This window comes from Pogoniulus pusillus, unplaced genomic scaffold, assembly GCF_015220805.1.
Source record: "Pogoniulus pusillus isolate bPogPus1 unplaced genomic scaffold, bPogPus1.pri scaffold_63_arrow_ctg1, whole genome shotgun sequence".
In the NCBI taxonomy this organism is placed as follows: domain Eukaryota; kingdom Metazoa; phylum Chordata; class Aves; order Piciformes; family Lybiidae; genus Pogoniulus; species Pogoniulus pusillus.
This window is the reverse complement of record NW_026974713.1, coordinates 290,618-305,909: the sequence shown is the minus strand read 5'-3', so window position 1 is coordinate 305,909 and position 15,292 is coordinate 290,618. Positions and strand designations below refer to the sequence as shown.

At 56.4% G+C, this 15,292-nt stretch overlaps 2 protein-coding genes across 7 annotated transcripts in view; one reads left to right on the top strand and one right to left on the bottom strand.

The window, feature by feature from the left end:
- Window positions 1–15,292, bottom strand: part of LOC135174396 (zinc finger protein 850-like) — a 393,382-nt gene that overhangs the window by 274,547 nt on the left and 103,543 nt on the right.
- The window catches only part of LOC135174397 (zinc finger protein 271-like), a 217,439-nt gene continuing 205,956 nt past the window's right edge, over window positions 3,810–15,292 (top strand). For 2 of the 6 annotated variants that reach the window (XR_010301867.1, XR_010301866.1), the window contains exons 1-2: window positions 3,840–4,031; window positions 6,233–6,349. The gene's annotated coding sequence lies outside the window, so the exon portion shown is untranslated. Of the gene's footprint in view, window positions 4,032–6,232; window positions 6,350–6,985; window positions 8,446–13,867; window positions 13,963–15,292 lie in introns of those variants that run through there. The other 4 variants (XM_064141676.1, XR_010301869.1, XR_010301870.1 and 1 more) reach the window with 4 other exon arrangements.

Genomic DNA, 15,292 nt, shown 5'->3' with positions numbered 1-15,292 from the left:
CTGCTTCTCAAGCTCCTCCAAGGAAACCTCACAACTTCTTGCAAACAAAACCACTCAGGACAGCCTGACCCCACTCCAGTCAAACACTGCACTCAAATCAAAAACAAGGCCTCAGCCACAAGCACACTCTGGACATCTCATCCTGCTCTCAATGCTCCCTGCTCTTCTTCCACACAGCATTTCTCCATCTCCACACCAACAGCAGCAGGGCACAGTGCTCCTGACAGCACAGGGGACAAAAGCTCTGCACAGCTATCAGCCTGCAGGCAAACAGCAAAGGCTCCACCTGACCTCACTCTCTTTGTGGGCAGGAAACCTTGAGAGGAACTGAACAGAAGCCTAAAAGCTGTCAGCAAATCTTTCTGCCTAAGGAGATGGAGCCTAACAACTCCCAGACACCCACTCTGCACATGGCTGCCTCCTGCCTGCTGCAGCAGGGAAATGCACTCAGGCTCAGCTTTAACAGCCTGTTGGGCCTTTGCCTGGGGCCTTGCTTGCTGCTCTACAGCAACTGCACCAGAAAACACTCTGCAGGCTCCCTCAGCTGGAAGCACATCAAACCCAAACACACAAATGCCTCCACACACACCACTGGAAATCCCCAGCAGGACTCAGCCTAACATGCACAAAGAGCCTACTGCAGACAGGGCAATCTTCCTCCTGCCCACAGCTGCCAGCTCAACTCACACCTTCCTGACACAAATCACTCCACATGTGCCTGACACCCTCCCTCCAGGGCTCCAAGGCCAGGCCACATAAGGCCTCAAGCAGACTGCTCCACTGCAAGGTTGCCCTGCCCACAACTAGAGGATCCCTCAGGTCCCCTCCAAGCCAAACCATTCCCTGACTCCAGCATCAAACACAGGACACACAACACCCACAACAACAGGCCTCACATGGACAAGCATCTGGCAGCTCCCTTTGCACAGACCCAGACCACCACTCATGCACACCACCAGAGCACACTCCAAGAACAAAGCTCTCTCCAACACCAGTGGCTACCATCACAGCAGAAGGGACCAGCCCACACTCCTCAGCAGCTTTCAGCAGTTCCCTCTTCTCCCAGTGCTCAGGACCATCCCTCCTGCCTCCATTCAACTGCCCTCAGCTCCCAGCTGCACACAGCAAGACTCAGAAGAGAGATGCTCAGCATTGGAAAGCTCAGCACAAAGCCACTGCAGCAGAGACAGCACAGGCACTGAACACAGCATTTGACTTCTCAGCTGGGAACAAGATCTCAGCCTGCTCAGAAAGCACTCCACAACCTCTGCCTGCACACCTCAGCCACTCTGGAGCACAGCAACGACTTCCTCAGCCTGGCACACACAGGGGAAACAAAGCCCAGCACAGGGGGGACTGTCTCTGACTCACCACCAGCACCTCTTCTACAGAGACAGGCTGAGAGAGCTGCAGCTGCTCTGCCTGCACAAAAGCAGCTCTGGGCTCTCCTTGCAGCCTGCATCTCAACTTCTCAAGGGCACTTACAGGCAGGCTGGGCAGGGACTGTGCACAGGGGCCTGTGGGGATAGGACATCAGGCAGTGCATTCCAACTGGAGCAGGGCAGAGTTAGGCTGCACAGCAGGAGCAAGTTCTGCACAAGGAGCCTGCTGACACTCTGCAACAGCCTGCCCAGGCAGGTGCTGAAGGCTCCAGCCCTGCACACATTCCACATCACAGCTCATGTGCTCCCAAGAAGCCTGCTTTGGCAGCACCTGGCCCTGCTCACTGCCACGAGGTGCACAAGATCACCTCTGAGGGGCCCTTCCAACACGATGCCATCTGGCCAAGTCTTGCACCAAACACAAACTGCACCATCAAGCCCTGCAACAGCCTGCCCAGGCCACTGCTGCACTCCCTCACCCTGCAGCTCCTCAACAGCTCTGCAGCTCTCATGCTCAGGGACAGGCCTCAGTGCTCACCTGCCACTGCTCAACCTACCAGCTCCACTCTGCCAGCTTCAAGCCTTTGGCCACACCAAACTATGCTCTCATTCTAACAACTCCAACAGCAGCAGCAAGCTCCACAACCCTCATGCTTCACGCACCAAAAACACCAACTCCAGAGATGCAGCCCAAGGCAGAGGACAGCTTTTATTGCTAGGGATTCCTGTGCCACCAGCTTGGCAAAAGCTAAACCCTTTCAGCTCTCCACTTCTGCCTGCAAGAGCACACACAGGCTCCTCAGACCCTCTCAAAGCAGCTAAACACAAACTCTCCACACCAGGCTGGAATCCATTGGCAGTGCAAAGGCAACTCTTAGCAGGAACTGCACAGAGCACTACAACAGCAGCTGAGATACACAAGGCCAGAGTCTGCCTTGGTCACCACTCTCCAACAGACCTCCTCAGCCCAAAGCTTTCCAGACATAGTCCACCTCAGACACAGGTCGCCAAACACCTCCTCAGGACAAAGCTCTCCAAAACCTCCCTCCAAACCAGGACAAATCCCAGGCCTCCATGACCCCTCCCCACCACTCCTCTCTACCTCCCCCACAACAAAACAAATTGAAGCGCAAAAAATGAGATCAGCCAAGGCCAAAGGCAGCCTGCAAACCTCCTGCACAGAGCACAGAGGAGGTCCACACTGCAAAGGCAGAAGAAAACTGAGAGTGCAGCCACTTTGTAGGGGCAGTGCACGCAGGATTATGGCAATGAAATACCACATGTGACACTTCCTGCTCCACCTCCTGGACTCCCTGGCCCAAGGAGGACTGCACTTGGCAGTTCCACACATACCAGTTCTGAAACCCAGAACAATCCCTCAAGAAGCAGCTTCATATGCAAGAAAAGGACCTGAAAGGGCCTGCAAGAAAGCTGGGCAGGGACTTTGCACAAGGGCCTGGACTGATAAGGCAGAATGGATTGAGGCTGCAAGAGGGAAGACTCAGACTGGACACTAGGAAGAAATTCCACACAGTCAGCCTGGGCAGACACTGCAGCAGGCTGCCCAGGGAGGCTGGGAGTTCCCCTCCCCAGAGGTCTTCAAGCCCAGGCTGGATGAGGCCTTCAGCAATCTGGGCTGCCGGCAGGTGGCCCTGCACATGGCAGACAGTTGCCACTGGGTGACATTTAAGGGCCCCTCCAGCACAAACCATTACAGCAATGCAGCCAAAAGGCACAAACTGTACAGGTCAAGCTGAGCAACAGCAAAGGAGCCAGGAAGAAGCAGGCTGGGGACAATGGAAGGCAGCAAACAGATCAACCGCAGCTGCATTCAACTCTCTCAACAGCACTGCAGACACTTGCCTGAGTTCTGCCTTTGACAAACTCTTCCAACAGGCCTGAAAATCACCAAAACAGCTTAGAAAACTCTCCAGAATTATTAAAACCTTTCTGCAACTCTTCCAACTCCTTCTGTAGAGACTTCAAGGACTTTCTGGGTCTCCTTAAGCTTTCCACATCCTTCAGAAAGGCCAAAACAGACTTAAAGCTGCATTGAAAATAATCAAGATCTCTTTAAATCTCTTGAAGGCCTCTAGAACCTCATCTCAAACCTCACACAAGTTCCTCAAACTACCTCAACAGGCAACAAATCCCTTCAGAGCTGATCCACAATTCTTCACATCTCCTTCCTATCTCTCTAGCAACTTTCCACAAGTCACAGAAAAGTCACACTGCAGTTGGCAGTGCTGGGCCAGCAGCCAGGGGTGCTCCTGCCTCAGCCCCTGGGCCTGGCCCCACAGTGCCTGCTCCTCGTGCTGGGCCTTCTGCAGAGCTGTGCAGAGAGGTTGCGGAGGTGTCAGAACCCCCCAGAGCCACAGCCCCCCCCGAGCCCCACAGCCTCCCCCCTGGGCAGCCTGAGCCCAGGGCTCCCTCCCGCCCCTCCGGCGCCGAGCGCAAGGGGGCGCAGGTGCGGCAAGGCCCCGCCCAGAGCTGGCAGCCAGAGCCAATGGGAGGCGTGGGCAGAGCGGCCCCGCCCCCAAGGGCGCTGTGGGCTCCGGCCCCAGGGGCGTGAGCGCCATTTTGGCTGGTGCTGGGCAGCGTCGTGGGAGCGCTGGAGCAGAGGCTGTGGTGTGCGCGGGCAGCGCTGCGGTGAGAGAGCTGCGGGAGCGTGAGGGGTGGCGGGGGAGAGGAGCCGGGAGGGGCTGCGGGGCCTGGGGGAGCCGAGAGTGGCACCGGGAGGGGCTGCGGGGCCTGGGGGAGCCGAGAGCGGCACCGGGAGGGGCTGCGGGGCCTGGGGGAGCCGAGAGCGGCACCGGGAGGGGCTGCGGGGCCTGGGGGAGCCGAGAGCGGCACCGGGAGGGGCTGCGGGGCCTGGGGGAGCCGAGAGCGGCACCGGGAGGGGCTGCGGGGCCTGGGGGAGCCGAGAGCGGCACCGGGAGGGGCTGCGGGGCCTGGGGGAGCCGAGAGCGGCACCGGGAGGGGCTGCGGGGCCGGGGGGAGCCGAGAGCGGGCAGGCCGGGAGGGGCTGAGGGCGGCGGGAGCGGAGCGGGGCTGGGGCTGTGTGGGTCGGGCGTGGGTGAGAGGAGCGGGGCTGGGGCCGGGAGGGGCTGAGGGCGGCGGGAGCGGAGCGGGGCTGGGGCTGTGTGGGTCGGGCGTGGGTGAGAGGAGCGGGGCTGGGGCCGGGAGGGGCTGAGGGCGGCGGGAGCGGAGCGGGGCTGGGGCTGTGTGGGTCGGGCGTGGGTGAGAGGAGCGGGGCTGGGGCCGGGAGGGGCTGCGGGCGGCGGGAGCGGAGCGGGGCTGGGGCTGTGTGGGTCGGGCGTGGGTGAGAGGAGCGGGGCTGGGGCCGGGAGGGGCTGAGGGCGGCGGGAGCGGAGCGGGGCTGGGGCTGTGTGGGTCGGGCGTGGGTGAGAGGAGCGGGGCTGGGGCCGGGAGGGGCTGAGGGCGGCGGGAGCGGAGCGGGGCTGGGGCTGTGTGGGTCGGGCGTGGGTGAGAGGAGCGGGGCTGGGGCCGGGAGGGGCTGAGGGCGGCGGGAGCGGAGGCGGAAGTGTGTGGCAGGGCCCCGGGGCGGCGCGGGGCAGGGCGGGAGTTGGCGTTGGGGTGGGGCCGGCGCCATGGTGTGTGTGGTGCGGGGCAGGGGCAGGGGCAGGGCTGGGCGGGAGGGGCTGAGGCTGTGTGGGCAGGGAGGTTGTGGCGAGAGCTGTGCGGAGGTTCTGTGGAGCTGTGGGGAGTTTGTGCGAGGCTGTGAGGAGCTGGGGAGAGCTTTTGGCGCTTTGTGTTGCGGCTGTGTGCGGGGCTGAGGAGGCGCAGAGTGGTGCGAGTGTGTGTGAGGCTCCGGGCGAGAGGTTTGGGTGCGTGGTGAGGGGGTTTGGGCAGCGGCAGGGGCTTGGAAGGGCTTCTGCGGAGGGTTTGGTCAGCTGCAGGCGTTGGCAGCAGCTGGTGAGGCTTTGTGAGGCAGTGGTGAGGCTCGGGAGGGGTTTGTGAAGGCTGCTGGAGAGTGGCAGAGGCAGAAGCTGTGTGAGAGCTGTGCACAATCAGTTTGCAGGCGTTGGGCAGGGCCTGGAGTGAGGCTTTGGAGGGGATTTTGGTTCTTCTTAGTCACTTTCAATGACTTCTGAAGCTTTTATGAACTCTTCCAGGCCTTTTTCCTGATCTTTTTCAAAGATGTTTTCATGATTTTGAGTCCTTTGAAATGTTTCAAAGATTTTTTTGCTTTGTTTTATAATATTTTTTTCTTAAATATTTTCTAGCCTTTTTAATGATTTTTTTGAAGATATTTTAAACATTTCCAGGCATTTTTAAATGATTTTTTTCAGCTCTTTTGTCCAGTTTCAGGCTTTTTTTTTTTTAAATGCCTTTTGCAGCTGTTGTGGTCATGTTCAGCCCTTTTTGGTGATGTTTGGAGAGGTTTTGATGGTGTTGAAGTAATTTGTACAAAGCAGTTTGAGTGCCATAAAACTGCTGAAAACCTTCAAGCGTCGGAAAGGAGATTTTAAAGCCTCTTTGGGTTGTTTTATGAAGTCCTAAGGCTTTTGGAGCTTTTGAATGAGTTTCTGAGGGGGTGTGAGAGCTGTACAGAGATGTTGATGGCTTCTAGGGCAGTTTGAGACCTGTCTGAGTGCATTTGAAGAGTGCCAAACAGATGAATGAGCCTGGAGAGTCTCTCTTGAGCATTACTTTGTGTGACTTGTGGAGAGCTGCTGAAGAGATTGGAATGAGATGTGAAGAATTGTGGATCAGCTCTGAAGGGATTTGTTTCTGTTTGAGGAAGTTGTGTGAGGTTTGAGAGGTTTGTGATGAGGTTTGAGAGACCTTCAAGAGATTTAAATAGATGTTGATGATTTTCAATGCAGCTTTCAGCCTATTTCATCTTTACTGAAGGGTGTGGAAGGCTTAAGGAGAGCCATAAAGTCCTTGAAGTCTCTACAGAAGGAGTTGGAAGAGTTGCAGAAAGGTTTTAACAACTTCTGGTGAGTTTTCTAAGCTGATTTGGTGATTTTCAGGCCTGTTGGAAGAGTTTGTGAAAGGCAGAACTCAGGCAAGTGTCTGCAGTGCTGTTGAGAGAGTTGAATGCATCTTGAGGTGTATTCAGGAACTGGGAGGAGTTTGGAAGCAGTTAATGAGGCTTTAGAGGCCTTTAGGAGTTGTGAAGAGCTGTGGCTCTGTCCAGCAGCTGAGGTTGAGCTGTTTGCTGCCTTCCACTGCCTCAGCCTGCTCCTTCCTGGCTCATTTGGGGTTGCTTAGCTTGAACTGTGCAGTTTGTGCCCATTGGCTGTATTGCTGTGATGGTTTGTGCTGGAAGTGCCCTTAAATGTCACCCAGTTGCAACTGTCTGCCATGTGCAGGGCCACCTGCCAGCAGCCCAGATTGCTGAAGGCCTCATCCAGTGTGGGCTTGAAGACCTCTCGGGAGGAAACTCCCAACCTCCCAGGGCAGGCTGCTGCAGTGTGTTCCCAGGCTGACTGTGTGGAATTTCTTCCTCGTGTCCAGTCTGGGTCTTCCCTCTTGCAGCCTCAATCCGTTCTGCATTATCCTACCACTCCAGGCCCTTGTGCAATGTCCCTGCCCAGTTTTCTTGCAGACCCTTTCAGGTCCTTTTGTTCCAGGTGAAGCTGCTTCTGGAGGGATTGTTCTGGGTTTAAGAAGTGGGCTGTGTGCAGCTGCCAAGTGCAGTCCTCCTGGGGCCAGGGAGTGCAGGAGGTGGAGCAGGCAGTGTCATCTGTGTTATTTCATTGCCATAATCCTGCATGCACTGCCCCTACAAAGTGGCTGCACTCTCAGTTTTCTTCTGCCTGACTCTCTGCCTTGGCAGTGTGGACCTCATCTGTGCTCTGTGCAGGAGGTTTGCAGTCTGCCTTTGCCCTTGTCTGAGCTCATTTTGTGCTGCTTCAATTTGTTTTGTTATGGGGGAGATAGAGAGGAGTGGTGGGGAGGGGTCATGGAGGCCTGGGGTTTGTCCTGATTTGGAGGGAGGTTTTGGAGAGCTTTGTCCTGAGAAGGAGTTTGGAGAACTGTCTGAGGTGGACTATGTCTGGGAAGCTTTGGGTTGAGGAGGTCTGTTGGAGAGTGGTGTCCAAGGCAGACTCTGGCCTTGTGTATCTCAGCTGCTGTTGTAGTGCTCTGTGCAGTTCCTGCTGTAAGTTGCCTTTGCACTGCCAATGGTTTCCAGCCTGGTGTGGAGAGTTTGTGTTTAGCTGCTTTGAGAGGGTCTGAGGAGCCTGTGTGTGCTCTTGCAGGCAGAAGTGGAGAGCTGAAAGGGTTTAGCTTTTGCCAAGCTGGTGGCACAGGAATCCCTAGCAATAAAAGCTGTCCTCTGCCTTGGGCTGCATCTCTGGAGTTGGTGTTTTTGGTGTGAAGCATGAGGGTTGTGGAGCTTGCTGCTGCTGTTGGAGTTGTTAGAATGAGAGCATAGTTTGGTGTGGCCAAAGGCTTGAAGCTGGCAGAGTGGAGCTGGTGGGTTGAGCAGTGGCAGGTGAGCACTGAGGCCTGTCCCTGAGCATGAGAGCTGCAGAGCTGTTGAGGAGCTGCAGGGTGAGGGAGTGCAGCAGTGGCCTGGGCAGGCTGTTGCAGGGCTTGATGGTGCAGTTTGTGTTTGGTGCAAGACTTGGCCAGATGGCATCGTGTTGGAAGTGCCCCTCAGAGGTGATCTTGTGCACCTCGTGGCAGTGAGCAGGGCCGGGTGCAGCTATAGGAGGCTGCTCAGGAGCAGATGATCTGTGATGTGTACTGTGTGCAGGGCTGGAGCCTTGAGCAACTCCCTGGGCAGGCTGTTGCAGAGCATCAGCAGGCTCCTTGTGCAGAACTTGCTCCTGCTGTGCAGCCTAACTCTGCCCTGCTCCAGTTGGAATGCACTGCCTGATGTCCTATCCCCACAGGCCCTTGTGCACAGTCCCTGCCCAGCCTGCCTGTAAGTGCCCTTGAGAAGTTGAGATGCAGGCTGCAAGGAGAGCGCAGAGCTGCTTTTGTGCAGGCTGAGCAGCTGCAGCTCTCTCAGCCTGTCTCTGTAGGAGAGATGCTGGTGGTGAGTCAGAGCCAGCACCCCCCCGTGCTGGGCTTTGTTTCCCCTGTGTGTGCCAGGCTGAGAAAGTCGTAGCTGTGCTCCAGAGTGTCTGAGGTGTGCAGGCAGAGGTGGTGGAGTGCTTTCTGAGCAGGCTGAGATCTTGTCCCCATCTGAGAAGTCAGATGCTGTGTTCAGTGCCTCTGCTGCAGTGGCTTTGTGCTGAGCTTTCCAGTGCTGATTAGCTTTCTTCTGAGTCTTGCTGTGTGCAGCTGGGAGCTGAGGGCAGTTGAATGGAGGCAGGAGGGATGGTCCTGAGCACTGGGAGAAGAGGGAGATGCTGAAAGCTGCTGAGGAGTGTGGGCTGGTCCCTTCTGCTGTGATGGTAGCCACTGGTGTTGGAGAGAGCTTTGTTCTTGGAGTGTGCTCTGGTGGTGTGCATGAGTGGTGGTCTGGGTCTGTGCAAAGGGAGCTGCCAAATGCTTGTCCATGTGAGGCCTGTTGTTGTGGGTGTTGTGTGTCCTGTGTTTGATGCTGGAGTCATGGAATGGTTTGGCTTGGAGGGGACCTGAGGGATCCTCCAGTTGTGGGCAGGGCAACCTTGCAGTGGAGCAGTCTGCTTGAGGCCTTATGTGGCCTGGCCTTGGAGCCCTGGAGGGAGGGTGTCAGGCACATGTGGAGTGATTTGTGTCAGGAAGGTGTGAGTTGAGCTGGCAGCTGTGGGCAGGAGGAAGATTGCCCTGTCTGCAGTAGGCTCTTTGTGCATGTTAGGCTGAGTCCTGCTGGGGATTTCCAGTGGTGTGTGTGGAGGCATTTGTGTGTTTGGGTTTGATGTGCTTCCAGCTGAGGGAGCCTGCAGAGTGTTTTCTGGTGCAGTTGCTGTAGAGCAGCAAGCAAGGCCCCAGGCAAAGGCCCAACAGGCTGTTAAAGCTGAGCCTGAGTGCATTTCCCTGCTGCAGCAGGCAGGAGGCAGCCATGTGCAGAGTGGGTGTCTGGGAGTTGTTAGGCTCCATCTCCTTAGGCAGAAAGATTTGCTGACAGCTTTTAGGCTTCTGTTCAGTTCCTCTCAAGGTTTCCTGCCCACAAAGAGAGTGAGGTCAGGTGGAGCCTTTGCTGTTTGCCTGCAGGCTGATAGCTGTGCAGAGCTTTTGTCCCCTGTGCTGTCAGGAGCACTGTGCCCTGCTGCTGTTGGTGTGGAGATGGAGAAATGCTGTGTGGAAGAAGAGCAGGGAGCATTGAGAGCAGGATGAGATGTCCAGAGTGTGCTTGTGGCTGAGGCCTTGTTTTTGATTTGAGTGCAGTGTTTGACTGGAGTGGGGTCAGGCTGTCCTGAGTGGTTTTGTTTGCAAGAAGTTGTGAGGTTTCCTTGGAGGAGCTTGAGAAGCAGAGCAAGAAATTGCAGCTGTGCTCTTTGCTGCCTGCTGAGCTGTCAAAGGCAGGAAATGATTGGTGAAAGTGGCTGCAGCAATTGCAGTGGTGTGCAAGGCTGAGCAGTGGTGTGGGCAGCAGGCCCAGGGCAGGATTGTGCCCCTGTCCTGGGCCCTGATGAGGCCGCAGGGTGAATGCTGGGGTCAGTGTCGAGGCAGTGAGTGGAAGAAGGTCGTTGAGGGCCTGGAGCAGGTGCAGAGAAGGACAGGAAAGGTGTGTAAGGGTGTGGAGGGCAGGGCTGTGGAGGAGCATCTGAGGGAGCTGAGGGTGTTGAGTGTGGAGAAGAGGAGGCTGAGGGGAGAGCTGATTGCCCTGTCCTTGAGAGGAGGTTGCAGTGAGGTGAGGTTGGTCTGTTCTTGCCAGTGTCAGGTGATGGAAGGGAGAGGAACTGGCCTGGAAGTGTGGCAGGGGAGGCTTAGGTTGGAGATGAGGGAGAATTTCTTTACAGCATGAGTGTTGAGGGACTGGAACAGGGTGCCCAGGGAGGTGGTGGATTCCCCAGCCCTGGAGGTGTTGAGGGCCAGTTTGGATGAGGCTTTGAGCAGCCTGGTCTGGTAGCAGGTGTCCCTGGCTATGGCAGGGGTTTGGAGCTCTCTGAGCTTTGGGTTCCCTTGCAGCCCAAACAATTCTGTGAATGCTTGGATCTGGACACTCAGCAGAAGTTCAGTGGAGTGAAACTGTAAATAAGCAATGTTGGAGAGCTGGGTGAGAGCTGTGTTAGGGCTGGGTTGGAGCTTGGCCCCTGCCTTGAAGGTAAAATTGGAGCTTTTATCAGATTGGAAGTTGCAGGAGAGTTGTTTTGGCCTGCAGCTGTGCCTCAGAGTTTGTGATGCTCAAGGGGCAGCTGTGAAGTAGCTGCTGCAGGAACTGAGCTGAACTGGAAGGCTGCAGTGCAGAAGGAAAAATTTCTGCCTCTCAGTGAGGCCCTGGAATCATCTCCCAAGGGCAGTGTTGGATTCCCCTGGCCGGGGCAGCTGTAAGAGTGCTCTTGTCAGGGGCTGGTCCAGCTGATGGCAAGTGTGATGTCAGCTGGCAAGGTGGGAGCAGAAGGTCCTTGGTGTCCCTTCCAGGCTGGCATTCTGTGGGCACAGAGCTGTGCTGGACATGCTGAGGGCAGCTGCAAAGCTGTTGAAGCCTTTGTGCAGAGTGCCAAAGACATGAGTGAGCCTGGAAAGTGACTGCAGAGTTCCCTGCTGAGAGCTTTTCCGAGCTGCCCAAGCATTTGTGTGAGTTTCTGCTGAGCTGGGAAGGGATTTGGGTTGTTTTTCCAGGCAGTTGGAAAGCTTTTTAAGCATTCTTCTTGTTCTGCTCCTCCTTGGCCTTGGCCTCTTCATTGTCACAGGCTCAGAGGATGTTAGGGGTTGGAAGGGACCCAAAGAGTCCAATCCCCCCTGCCAGAGCAGGACAATCCTATCTGACACAGATCACAGAGGAACACATCTAGAGAGGCCTTGAAAGTCTCCTGAGAAGGAGAGTCCACAGCCTCTCTGGGCAGCCTGTGGCAGTGCTCTGTGACCCTTGCAGTAAAGTTCCCCCTTGTGTTGAGGCAGAGCCTCCTGTGCTGCAGCTTACACCCATTGCTCCTTGTGCTATCCCAGGGAGCAGTGAGCAGAGCCTGTCCCCCCCATCCTGGCAGCCTCCAGATACTTATTTATCCAATCCCCTCTCAGTCTTCTTTTCTCCAGACTAAGCAGCCCCAGATCCCTCAGCCTCTCCTCACAGGCCATGCCCTCCAGTCCCCTCATCCTCACAGCTCTCCCTTGGGCTCTAACCAGCAGATCCCTGTCCCTCTTCAACTGGGGAGCCCAAAACTGAACACAATATTCAAGATGAGGTCTCAGCAGGACAGAGTAGAGGTGGAGGAGAACCTCCCTTGATCTTCTGGACACACTCTGCCTAATACACCCCAGGATGCCATTGTCCTTCTTGGCCAGCAGGGCACATTGCTGTGCCATGGGTAACTTGTTAGCCACCAGGACCCCCAGGTCCCTCTCCTTGGGGCTGCTCTCCAGCAGATCACCTCCCAGCCTGTACTGGTGCAGTTTATTATCCCTCCCCAGATGCAGGACTCTGCCCTTGTCCTTGTTGAACTTCACCTGGTTCCTCTGTGCCCAGCTCTCAGTCTGCCCAGGTCTCTCTGGATGGCAGCACAGCCTGCAGCTGTCTCAGCCAAGCCTCCCAGCTTGGTGTCAGCAGCAAACTTGCTGAGCAGCCTCTGTCTGTCTGTGCCCTCATCAGTGTCATTGATGAAGGTGTTGACCAGGACTGTCCCCAGCACTGATCCCTGTGGGACACCACTGGTCACAGCTCTCCAGCTGGAACTGGCACCATTGCTCACCACCCTCTGCACTCTCTCTTGCAACCAGTTCCTAACCCCCCTCACTGCCTGCTCTTCCATCCCACACTGCCTCAGCTTGCTCACTAAAATGTCATGGGAGATGGTGTCAAAGGCCTTGCTAAGGTCAAGGCAGACTCCATCCACTGCTCTCCCTGAATCTACCCATTCAGTGATGGTATCATAGAATGCTCTGAGGTTAGTGAAGCATGACTGCCCCTTGGTAAATCCATGCTGACTACTCCTGATAAGCTTCTTCTCTCCCAAGAGCCTTGAGTTGACCTCCAGCAGGAGCTGCTCCATCATTTTTGCAGGGCTGGAGGTGAGGCTGCCTGGTCTGTAGTTCCCTGGAACCTCTTTCTTGCCCTTTTTGAGGCCTGCAGTGCCATTGGCTCTGCTGCAGCCCTCAGGCACCTCTCCTGTCTGCCCTGATTTGGCAATGACAATGGAGAGTGGCAGAGCAATAGCATCAGGCAGTTGTCTCAGCACCCTTGGGTGCATCTCATCAGGGCCCATGGTCTTGTGAATATTTATTTTGTATAACTGATCCCTAAGCCAGTGTGCACTGACCAGTGAGGGGCAGTCCCTCCTGCAGGCTTCCTCTCCTTCATCCAGACTCTGGAGTCCATAGGAGAGTTCAGCCTGAGGTGTAAAGAGTGAAGCCCAGAAGGCATTCAGCAGCTCTGCCTTCTCTGCACCCTCAGTTCTCAGGCTGCCTCCTGGTCCAGCACTTCCCCCACACCTTCCCTGTTCTTCCTTTTCCTGCTGATGGATTTGAAGAAGCCTTTCTTGTTCTGTTTTCCTTCCTTTGCCAGCTTCAGTTGCAAGAGGGCTTTGGCCTTCCTTGCTGCTTTGCTACACAGCCCAAGGCAGGCCTGTAGGAAAGCAGTCCTCCTGCAGCTGCTCTGTTTCCTCCTCTGCCTCTCCCTGGAGGCTGCCTTTAGAAGCATGGAACCATAGAATGGTTTGGTTTGGAAGGGACCTGCAGAGGTCATTGAGTCCAAGCCCCTGCAGTCAGCAGGGACATCCTGCACTAGATCAGGCTGCCCAGAGCCCTGTTGAGCCTCACCTTGAATACATCCAGGGCTGGGACCTCAACTCCTTCATTGGGCACCCTGAGGTGTTGCAGCAGCCTCCTGGTGCAGAACTTGTTCCTGCCTTCTAATCTCCATCTGCTCCACTTTGCAGCCATTGCCCTCCTGCTGTCCCTGCAGGCCTTTGGGAGCAGTCTCTCTGTAGCCGTCTTGTAGCCCCTTCTGGCCCTGGAAGGTCACTCTTAGGTCTGCCTGAAGCCTTCTCCAGCCTGTCCTCAGAGCTGAGCTGTTCCAAGCCCCTGATCATTCTCATGGCCTCCTCTGGACCCTGTCCATCAGGTCCATGTCCTTGCTGTGTTGAGGGCTCGAGGGCTGGATGCAGCAGTGCAGGTGAGCTGTCAGCAGAGCACAGTGTCAGAGTCTGCTCTCTGCTGTTGTTGCAGCCCAGGCTGCCATTGGCCTTGCGTGCTGCAGGCTCACACTGCCTGCTCCTGTCCAGCTCCTTGTCCCCCAGCACCCCAAGTCCTTTTCTTCAGGCCTGCTTTTTGTTGGCTCCTCCTCGAGGCTGTGCTGCTTGTGAGGCTTGTTGCAGCCCAGGTGCAGGAGCCTGCACTTGCTGTTGTTGAAGCTCAGGAGGTTCCCCTGGGCCAGCCCTGCAGCTTGCCCACTTGAGCTCCCCCTTCTTCTTCTGCAGGGTGCTCTACTCTAGGTCCCTCTGCTGTGCCGTGCTGGTTGTGTGGCTGAGCCTGGGACCTTGTTGGGACCCTGGGGAGTCTGAGAGGGCAGAAAGTGAGTGCAGATGGGGTAATGGATGGGAGAGATGGAGGGTGAAGGCTGCAGGGGGTGGGAGGGCTTAGTTCAGCAGCTGTGTGGCTCTGTCTGGTTCCTACCTGCAAGGGTGGAGGCAGCAACTGAGGCTGGAAGCACAAAGAGGCAAAGCCTTCCTGGCTCAGGACAGTCCCCTGACACGTCCTGACATCCACCACTGCCAAAGCTGGCCCTTGGGGTTCCTGCCCACACACCCCACCCCATTCTGCATGTCAGGAGTCACCTGAGCTCTCACTCCCTCTGTCCCCTTTCATCAGTTCCTGTGTTAGGAGGAGACAGGGTCCTTCCCCACCCCTCATATGTGACCCTTCCCCCTTGGCCTGTTGCTGTTTCCTTCAGGCCTCCAGCTCCTCCTGGCCTTTAGTCTCAGGTCCTTCCATTTTTGAGCTCCTGCTTTCATCCCTGTTCTTTGAATGCTTCCACAGCCACAACATTTCCCACTCCACCCTTCCAACCCCAGCAGAGGTGGGGGACCCAGGGCCGTGGGGCAGCACAGACAGCAGGGCCATGGATGTGCTGTGAATGAGGGAAGGGTCTGGTATGGTCAGGCAGGAATTAGGCCTTGTTCCCCCAGAAAGGGCACAGGATCAAGGCCCAGCTGAAAAAATGTATGTGCAGGAATTCATAGAATCAGTCAGGGTTGGAAGGGACCACAAGGACCATCCAGTGCCAACCCCCTGCCATGGGCAGGGACACCCTACCCTAGATCAAGCTGCCCAGAGCCTCATCCATCCTGGCCTTAAACGCCTCCAAAGATGGGGCCTCAACCCCCTCCCTGAGCAACCCATTCCAGGCTCTCACCACTCTCATGCTGCAGAACTTCTTCCTTATCTCCACTCTGACTCCCCAGCTCCAGCTCTGCTCCATCCTCCCCAGTCCTGTTACTCCCTGGCAGCCTAAAAAGTCCCTCCCCAGCTCTTTTGTAGCCCATCTCAGCTCCTGGCAGGCCACGAGAAGGTCCCCTGGGAGCCTCCTCTTCTCCAGTGTGCACAGCCCCAACTCTTTCAGTCTGTGCTCACAGCAGAGCTGCTGCAGCCTCTGAGCATCCTCGTGGCCCTGCTCTGGACACACTCCAGCATCTCCACATCCCTCTTGTCCCAGGGGCTCCATAGCTGGATGCAGTACTCCAGGTGGGGTCTCAATAGAGCAGAGGGGGAGAATTACCTCTGTGGCCCTGCTGGCTGCACTTGTGCTGCAGCTGTGGCTCTGTTTGTCTTTCTGGGCTGCAAGTGCACACTACTGGCTCATGTTGAGCCTGTCCTCCAGCAGCACCCCCAAGTCCCTCTCATCA